The sequence below is a fragment of the Puntigrus tetrazona genome, chromosome 1 (assembly GCF_018831695.1).
Source record: "Puntigrus tetrazona isolate hp1 chromosome 1, ASM1883169v1, whole genome shotgun sequence".
In the NCBI taxonomy this organism is placed as follows: Eukaryota; Metazoa; Chordata; class Actinopteri; order Cypriniformes; family Cyprinidae; genus Puntigrus; species Puntigrus tetrazona.
The window spans coordinates 28,339,818-28,349,303 of NC_056699.1; the positions used below are offsets into that span (position 1 = coordinate 28,339,818).

The window sequence follows — 9,486 nt, forward strand, 5'->3', positions numbered from 1 at the left end:
AATGCAACTTTTGTATTCATGATATTTATTTATTTATAATTCATATTTCAATTAAAATAATTTAGTTTTTGCTTTGACAAATTTGAGTTGGAATTTTTTTTTTACTTAAAATAATAAACATTTTCAGTAACAGCAGTAAAAGCTTTCACATGTGTTTGTTGGTTTGGATTCTACAGCACTAAAACGTTCATTATTGTTATGTAGCCAACAAAGAGATCCAAAATATATCCTATAAATATATATCCAACAAATAATAAGAAGAAAAATTCACCTCTCTTCTTTGGGATGACAGGACAAGTGTCTGATTCTTCCATTTGTCTTTTACTTGCCATTTTATTTTTATTTATCAAGCTTCAGAATAGTTGTGTAACAATTCAACTGTATTTCCAACTTTTATAGATCCAGCGACTCAACCCACTTTATTATATTGTCCAATCAGAAATCAGACGCGTGTCACAAAGGCTGGTGAAAACAATTTTTTTTTTTAAATCAGCACAAAGATTTATAAAAATAAAAAACTCGAAAAAACTTCACTGTGGAACCAAAAGGTTATTTGTAATCAAAAGAAAACCTAACTTGGAGATTAGACTTTAAATGAACTGTGTTTCAAGAAAATAAATGCTTATGTGCTACCTTTCTACAAAAGCACTACAAAGCAGACTCACGTATCAAACATATTATTGTGATACAAAGAAATACAACTACATAGAAAATATTATTCAACTAGCAGCTTCATAATTTCATAACATTTTAAGACTATCTAATGAGTGTCAAGCGAGTAAACAAATTATTACTCCATTATTAAATTGTTTAGCATTTTCAAGTCTATTTCAGCACCTCAATACATCTGTGAACTTTTAAATACCAATACATCTCTTAGATCTCTGTTAAACAAAGATTTTTTGATAGTCCAGAGATCTCTACAAAAGTGTCAAAACGTTAGCTTTGATTCAATTTAATTTAATACTAATTATGGTTAGGTTTAGAGGGGTGGGGTAGCCACTCATAATATCTTTAATGCTATATTGTTACTAAAATGATAATCTTCCTGCACATTTGGTCTACATTTACTACATGCTAGAAAATCAGTCAAAATGTGCACAAATGTATCGTGCCTATAAATGTAAAGCAGTAATACCTGCATTTAAACAATGAAACCAGTCTATTTGGGACACACCCTCATCATGACAAGACTTCCTGATTGTATCCCAGAGAGCTGAACCACTGGAGCTGTGAAGTCTGAAAGCAGATAGACAGACATCATCTAAGCTTTTAACAATCCACAATAAAATAAAAGACAAGATGCCTCGATCTGAACAAACCAGAAAAAACCTCTCTGATTACAGAAAGAGTCTCCAGGATCTCAGAAAGTCCTATGAAGCAAGTGAAGGTAATAGAAGACAGATATGCTGTGTTGAAAGTAGATGTGATGGTTATATGTAATTTTTTTTTTTAAAATAGGCTACAAGGAATTAGATCTTACATTAAAATGAAGCAAAACATTATATTCAGTCTTTCCTCCTGTTATCACATTACCTGCCATGTAAAAAGACTAACATAATATGATTTATCAAAGATACAGCAGTAAAATTAACACACACACATTAAAGTAAACATTATACGTGTGTGTGTGTGTGTGTGTCTTGACTTTTTCAGAGCCAGAGAAACAACACTTATGGGAGATTATCAAGGATGAATTGCATGACATTCTGAAGAAATACACCTTAGACTTCTCAAAGGAACAGATGAAGGTAGGTATTCAGTTGGTATGATAGATACCAAGATACCCCCTTTTATAGGACTTGATGTGACATGACATGTGTCCAGGTATTGTAAACCCATATTTAGAATTTGTGCTCTGCATTTAAGCCATCCACGCACATACAATCCCTGCCAGTCCAACTCTTTGTTCAGTCATGGCCTAATGGATAGAGAGTCAGACCTGTAACCTGAAGGTTGTGGGTTTGAGATTGAGGTGAGACGCCAGGCAAAAGAAACCAAACCCCCAATTGATCCTGGGTGCTGCAGCGTTGGCTGCTCATCACTCCAAATTTCCATTGACATGTCCACTATTTTTAAGATTTTTGTTTTGTGAGTACAGCCCAGATCACACAATGAATCATTAGGAATCAATTAGTGAATGATTTAATTACTGACTCATGAAGCCAGCTAACAGAGAATATTCTCAGAACTCTGTACAAAGGTCATGCTGGTGTGATAAACCGCTTTTTTATTTTTCCTGCAGATTTTCAATGACCCCATTCACGGACACATGGAGCTGCACCCCCTGCTAGTGAAGATCATCGATACTCCTCAGTTTCAGAGACTCAGACACATCAAACAGCTGGGAGGAACATACCTGGTGTATCCTGGCGCTTCTCACAATCGATTTGAACACTCACTTGGGTGAGACAGAATTATTTACAGATCTAAAATTAAATGAGTAATTTAGAATGTTAAATTAGTAGGCAAAACTATCTAACAAGAAAAATAATAATAATTAAATGCTCTTCCATGTGATGAGAAACACTAACACAATTTTTATAAACTAAAGTCTTGGTTTGGTTTGGTTTGGTTTGGTGTGTTTTGTGTGGTGTGTTAGTGTGGCATATTTAGCAGGACGTCTGGTGAAAGTTCTTCACAACAATCAACCAGAGCTCAAAATTACCAAACAGGATTTCCTGTGTGTTCCAGATTGCCGGTCTGTGTCACGACTTGGGTAAAGTGGGGCTAGTACTTAAACTAGAATCTTCATCTCTTAAAAATGATTTAAATCAAATGAATTTAATGAAACAATTTAGAGTCATATCTTTAAATGTTAAGAAGGACAACAAACAAATACTAAGAATATCACCCACACATTCACAGATTTTAGCACAGATGTTGACTCTACCTGCACAGTACAGTAACAGTTACTAATAAAAAAAAAATACATTTTGAACATGCACTTCACATTGTATATGGGGTAAATTCCTGTTGACTCTCTTACTGAATCCTGATTTGTTCATGTTTGTGTAGATGCACAAATACTACACACAAAAAAATACATGTAGCTTGAAAGGACTCAAAATAGAGAGGCCTGGCGTGACCAAAAGATCATGTGGGGTGTAAATATACTAATTTATTTGCATATTATGACAACATCGGGGGCAGTCCAATGTACAGGATATTAAATTGATATTTGAATTTATTTGAATAGTTTTTTTAAATTCTTGACACTTGTACCAGAGCCACTGTGGCTGAACCCAAAGAGCTATTGCTACTTCCAGCCCTATTTCTCCTCGTTTACCCCTGTCCCCCCACTTCCCTGTTGAGTAAAGTGCTTTGTGAACACTGTGCTTCGCCTCGCTTTAAAAAGGTGCAAAGATGTACAGAAGGACATCTGATCATTGGACAGCTGATCATCATTTCAAAAGGCAAATATAGAGTCCCTTTAGAGTCCAAATTGGTAAATAACATTTGCAACACATGCATTTGCAACTTTTTATTATCCACTTGGTGATTTTCTTTCACAAATCTCACAATTTACCTGCACGCTCTACTTCTGCATAAATGACACGAGCGCTCGCTTGCTCTACTGAACACGATGTTATATTGGTCTAGAATCAAGTAGTATATGTCTAAAGGAATGTCCTATTCTTGCTCTTCCTCTCTAGTTTTAATTCTGGCCTGTTACTCAGCCACTTGGAGCTGAACATCAACCTTCATAAGAGTCATTGAACTCATTTGTTCAGATGCAAGCTTGGGTCACACAGAACATTCCCCATCATTTTAAAAATGGCTCTAAAATGTATATTTTCTGTTTATTGTTAGGCCATGGACCATTTTCTCATGTTTTTGATGGTCTGGTTATTCCTGAAGTCAAAAGAATAAAAAAATTAAAAGGTAAGTGCCAGTGTGACATGCAATCTAATCAGAAGGATCTGTGGACCTGCAACGGTTCTTCTCAAATCAGTGTTACATTAGAACTCATTAACATGTAGAACTCAAGCTATTGTATAAGTATTGAAAATGTGCCTGAAGAAAAACTGGTTATGTATAAAATATATCTTTCAACCTAAGAGCTGCTTCTTTTTCTTAGGCCTGATTGATGACATCCCTGAAAAGTGGAAGGTGAGCACAAACACATTGCTCATGCAGCAAATGACTGACTGTACCACATGTAATTATTGTCATCTATTTCTTTCTTGGCTGTAGCACGAGCAGATGTCAGTTCAGATGTTCGATGACATTGTGATGAGTTTACAGGCTGAGAATGAAGACATGTGGAAAGAGCATGGACTGGATGACAAAGATGTCACCTTCATTAAAGAGTTGATTGAAGGGGCAGAAACCTCAGAGGTACAGACTGGTACTCCAGCTATTTATGGTGTGCTAACGGTTCAGTAAAATTAAGTCTGCATTTTCTTATCTGTTCAGTGGTCATACAAGAGGCAGAGATAAAGACAAATCCTTCCTGTATGAGATTGTGGCAAATAAACAGAAACGGCATCGATGTGGACAAATGGGACTATTTCATACAGTAAATATTAAACATTTTTCACAGATGCGAGAGATATCACAACAAACTCTATTTGCTCCTACTCTTGATAAAGTACAACTAAGTATGAACCAAAGTTAAAATGAATGACCTAATAAAATAATTAACTAACAATCAACATCACTGAAGAATAGAGAAAAAACTGACTTCAGCCACAGCCTGAAAAGAAATCAACTGTGAAATACCACGCAATCTTGTATTTTCATTATAATCTAATTTTTTTATTATTTCAAAAGGTTTAAATTAGACACACAGCCATCAAGAATCAGCGTGAGAATCACAACAACGGTGACCATCAAAAGCATCTTGTAGCCAATCAAAACCTCCCATCCTGCATTGCTGCATGATTTATAATTACTTTTATTCTCACTATATTTCTGGATTTAAGTCACTTTTAGTAGCTTGTTTTGCCATGATCTAAACTGAATATGCTGTCTTTTTGTTTAGTTTTATTTTAAGTAATCCTTTGAAAATGTATGGAAACACAAGCTCTTTCTTTGTACAATCAGAAGGTTCTTTTATCACTCTGTAGGATGGGTCCATACAGATACCCAGCAGCGTTTCAATACCAGGGATTTTGCTGTGCAGATAAATGGCAATATGTCAGAGATGGCAGACTGATATAAGACCATTACACAGTTTTAAGAGCTCAGTTTTACCAACCAGACAAACAAAGAGCAAAAAGTCTGGAGGTGTTTATATTCTAACATAAAACAAAATTGTCTTGAAGCACTGATTTCATTTGAATTCTTTCTCAGAGCTACATTTCCTTGGTTGATCATAACAACCTTCTGATTTGGATTTGATTTCAAAGTGTTTTACTGTGTATGCATTTTAGGATTTCTTTCAAATACCAAAACTCCTGACTTCTACAATTTGTTTGTCTAGTCATTATAATTCAGTTACAGCGGACAAACATTACATAATATCATAAAGGCATGGCTCAAGAGCCCAACTAAAGTAAAGCCTGATCAATGTAATGGTAACATTTAGATTTGTGGTGATTTTGGTTAACATCAGGTGTCTTCAATAATGGTCAATCATCACTTTATTTTATTTACATTTAACACTAGTGTTAGTGTGGACACATATAGATGCTTGGAAGTGTTGATTTAATGCATGGGATTTTACTGTGCACTGTGATTTCATGCTTCATATTTATTTGATAGAGACTGTCATCATCTGGGTATTCGAAACAGCTTTGACCATCTGCGTCTCCTGAAGTTTGCTCGAGTCTGTGAAGTGAATGGGAGAAATCACATCTGCTTCAGAGATAAGGTGACAAATCAAAAACACACACTGTATGAATAATGCATATAGCAGAACCTATATGTATTCAAACACATATTAAAACTTGGCTTACTCTTAATTTGTTTACTTTAAATTTGTTTAGTAGTTTTGCCTCAGATATCACATGAGCAGAGGTGTAAAGTGTAGAGGTCTGAAAATAAAATATAGATGATTTTACCAGAGAGGGAACCAAGTCATTCCTTGCAAGAAACGAAACAAGTCTCAAGTGGAATTCCAAGTCCTAAAAGAGATAAATAAGACACTATTAATGATGAGAATTACAGAGAATCAGGTGTTGATATTTTTTTGATTAAAATGATGCCACCATCATGGAGGTTGCTGTTGGGAATAATCTAAATAAAAAGCTTTTGTATGCTAGGGGCATGAACAGATTTTGCTTGTGGAGTTGTTTAATGACTTTATGCTTTATGAATTCAATTTAACAGAATTTTTACAGTGCATACATTTTCAATGTATAGACATTCTTGTTCTAGATTTGTTACTTAACAACTGTCTAAAAATGCCATTGCTTTACATGATCTGGATCTCTGACACACTGATGTTTGTTTAACAGGAGGCTGATAATGTTTATGATATGTTTCGCACCCGATACACTCTTCATCGTCAGGCCTATCAGCACAAGATCGCCAACATCATTGAAGAGATGTGAGTCTCTCTGTTTGGATTAGTGGTGCTGATCGTACAGTTTTTAAAATCTTTCATCAGTAATTCTTCCTTCTCTAGAGATTACACAAATTATGTAATGGACTGCACTCCTTATACCTGTTTGAAACACTAACTCCCTTTTTGTAGGCTTGCAGAAGCTCTCATATACAAGCTGATCGAGATCTTCATGAAGATAAACCTAAAGATATGCTGAAGATTTCTGAAGCAATAAAGACAACAGAGGACTACAGCACACTCACAGGTCAGTGAATTATAGTGATTAGTGTTTGCTTTAATTGGTCTTTTTTTCAACATTAGGTTTTGTTTGCGTTTTATGGTAGTTTCCCAAACCCAAGAAAAGGTGGTTTTGGATTTGTTTTGATATAACCTTCATGTTTTTCTTTGGTAATGGTGCTTGTTAACCTTAATAATGGCTTCAGTAATAGACACTTCTCATTCAATAAATTATCTCATTAATTTAATTCTGCTTTGTTAGTTAGTTAGTTAGTTAGTTAGTTAGTTAGTTAGTGTTGGATATGAGTACAGCATCTGATCTCCATGATGGTGGCGTCATTTTAACCAGTAAAACATCAACATCTGATCCTCTGTAATTCTCAGTAAAAGCAGGTGTTCATCATTAATGCATCATTTAATTAGTCACTTAATTATCTCATTAACTTTAACTCTTAAATCCTTTATAAGACCTTTTATAAGACAGTGTCTCATACCCAACCCTACTCAGGACATACCATATATGAAATTAAATATTTTGTATTGGTGATGAATTTTCTATTCTTCTGTCAGATGAGCTCTTTGAGCATATTTTGTCCACTACTGCTGACAATCTGAAGAAGTCCAGAAATATCTTAAACAGGATCCTCAGAAGAAAACTGCCAAAATTTGTTGAGAAGCTCGTCTGACCATTAGCATGTCAAAGGTTGGTCAGAAGTGAAAAACACAATGTTTATTTTGTTTGATTTAAACCTATAAAACTGACAAGGGCTCCCAAATCTGAAATTTCAGGAGGAGCTGACAAAAACATGGAAGGCAACAGTAGAGAACTACAAATCTACAGACCCCACTGTTTCTCTGAACACTGAAAATTTACCAGTTTATGTAAGTTTTAATCCAAATTATATTGCCTTCATGTCTGCACACACTAGCTATTTCATCTCTTCTTATTCAGGTGGTTGATCTGGATCATGGAATGAAGGACAAAAACCCCATTGAAAAGGTCTATTTCTACAGCAAGAGAAAACCCAATAAAGCTGCTCCCATTAAAGATTATCAGGTAACTGTAAAATTGTTTTATTTCAGATCATTTAAACAATTTTCCAAATTATTATTTATGAATATTTTTCAATGCATGCATTTTGGGATAAGACATAAAAAAATTACCTCCCAGGAATGTTTTCATGACTGTGTTTCAAAGCAGCAGGCATCTGCCTCCAGAAGAAAAAAAAAAGATAGATGGTCTCATTCTTTAACAGGTTTTACCGTTGCATTTCTACTGTTATTTACAGTTAAAATCACTGTCATTTTTTTTACAGTGTGTAAACATCAGTCCTTGGCAAATAATTAAAATAAATAAATTAACAATAATAATAAATGAACGGCCTTTAACTTCTCAGTGTTGGGGTCAGTGAAATATTGCTAAAGTACTGTTAGGAAACTGATTGTGTGTCACTTGTCTTATTTACAGTTGTCCAGTTTCCTGCCAAGGAGGTTTAATGAAGAGCTGGTCAGAGTTTACTACAAACAATCTGATGAGGATAAGAAGGGGGAGAAGAAAAAGGTGGAGGAGGCTGAGAAGTGCTTTCAGATGTGGTGTGCCTCCAATTTTGGATTCAAATAGGCAGCTGAAAAATCCAGTAGTTTATTAGAATGCTTTTGCTCTTTGTTTTTCTGGTTATTATAATTCAGTTATAGCAGTCAAAGACTGCAAAATATTATAATTTCAAGTCTCAAGAGCCCAACTAAAGTAAACACTGATCACTGTAATGGTAACTAAAAAAAATGTGATTTTCTTCCTTGGTGATTCTTCTTGTTATCATCAGGTGTCTTCATTAATGGACAATCAAAACTTACCTCATTAACTTTAACACCGCTTCAGCAAACTGTCCCTATCCCCAAAGATGGAAAATAGTGACAAAGATTATTGAGCATCAGTGATGAACACCTGATGTTGTAGAGATTTACAGAAGATCAGATGGTGATGTTTTATTTGTTGAAATGAATTAGTTGTGCTCTTGACCTATGACTTTTTGTGTTAGATCTCTTTCTGTAACACTGCATGTTCTGTTGATTTATGGTGGCATTTGTTTAATAGTAATTTTTTTGTAGTTCAGTAACAGCTGAATGCCAGTGTAATTTTAGCCAGATAAAGTGATAAAGTGTACTTGTTTTTTAAAAATAAATACTTGATGATGGTTCTTCAGGCTGAATAGCGCTTCATTCATATTTAATAAATTCATCAATTCTTTCATATGGTTGAATGGTGATAGTGTGAAAATGTTGATCTTTGGATATTTATATTCGCTAAAGATTCCTGTTCATCAAAGTGTTGTTTAAAGGTTTGTGTTCAGGACTGAAAGAGAGTGAACAAAGTCATGGTGATGAAGTGGCAGGCATCAGGACAGATGAACAGAAATTCAAATACATCTTGTCCCGGGCAATCTCCTCACAGATTCACTTTGTATCACTTTCTAAAGCTCAGTGTATGGCACATGATTTCCTTACATTGTCATACAGTTACCTGCTGATCAAAGTTTTGACAGTCAAACCTCTGATAATGTGCAATGCAAATATTTCTTTAATAGTATAATGTTAAATGGATGATGATGCTTGTATCCTCTCTCAGGAAACACTGATGTGTGCTCACACTTCTAGGAGTATGACCCATGTCACCCTGCAGCCCAAGTTTAGTTGTCCTCTGAAGCTAAGCAGGGCTGAGTCTGCTCAGTACATGGATGAGGGATCTCCACTGTAAA

The 9,486-nt window shown here is 35.0% G+C and overlaps 1 pseudogene; it reads left to right on the forward strand.

Moving 5' to 3' along the window:
* The first annotated feature begins 1,222 nt into the window (after window positions 1-1,222).
* On the forward strand, window positions 1,223-8,928 carry LOC122325912 (annotated as a pseudogene).
* Window positions 8,929-9,486: the final 558 nt, after the last annotated feature.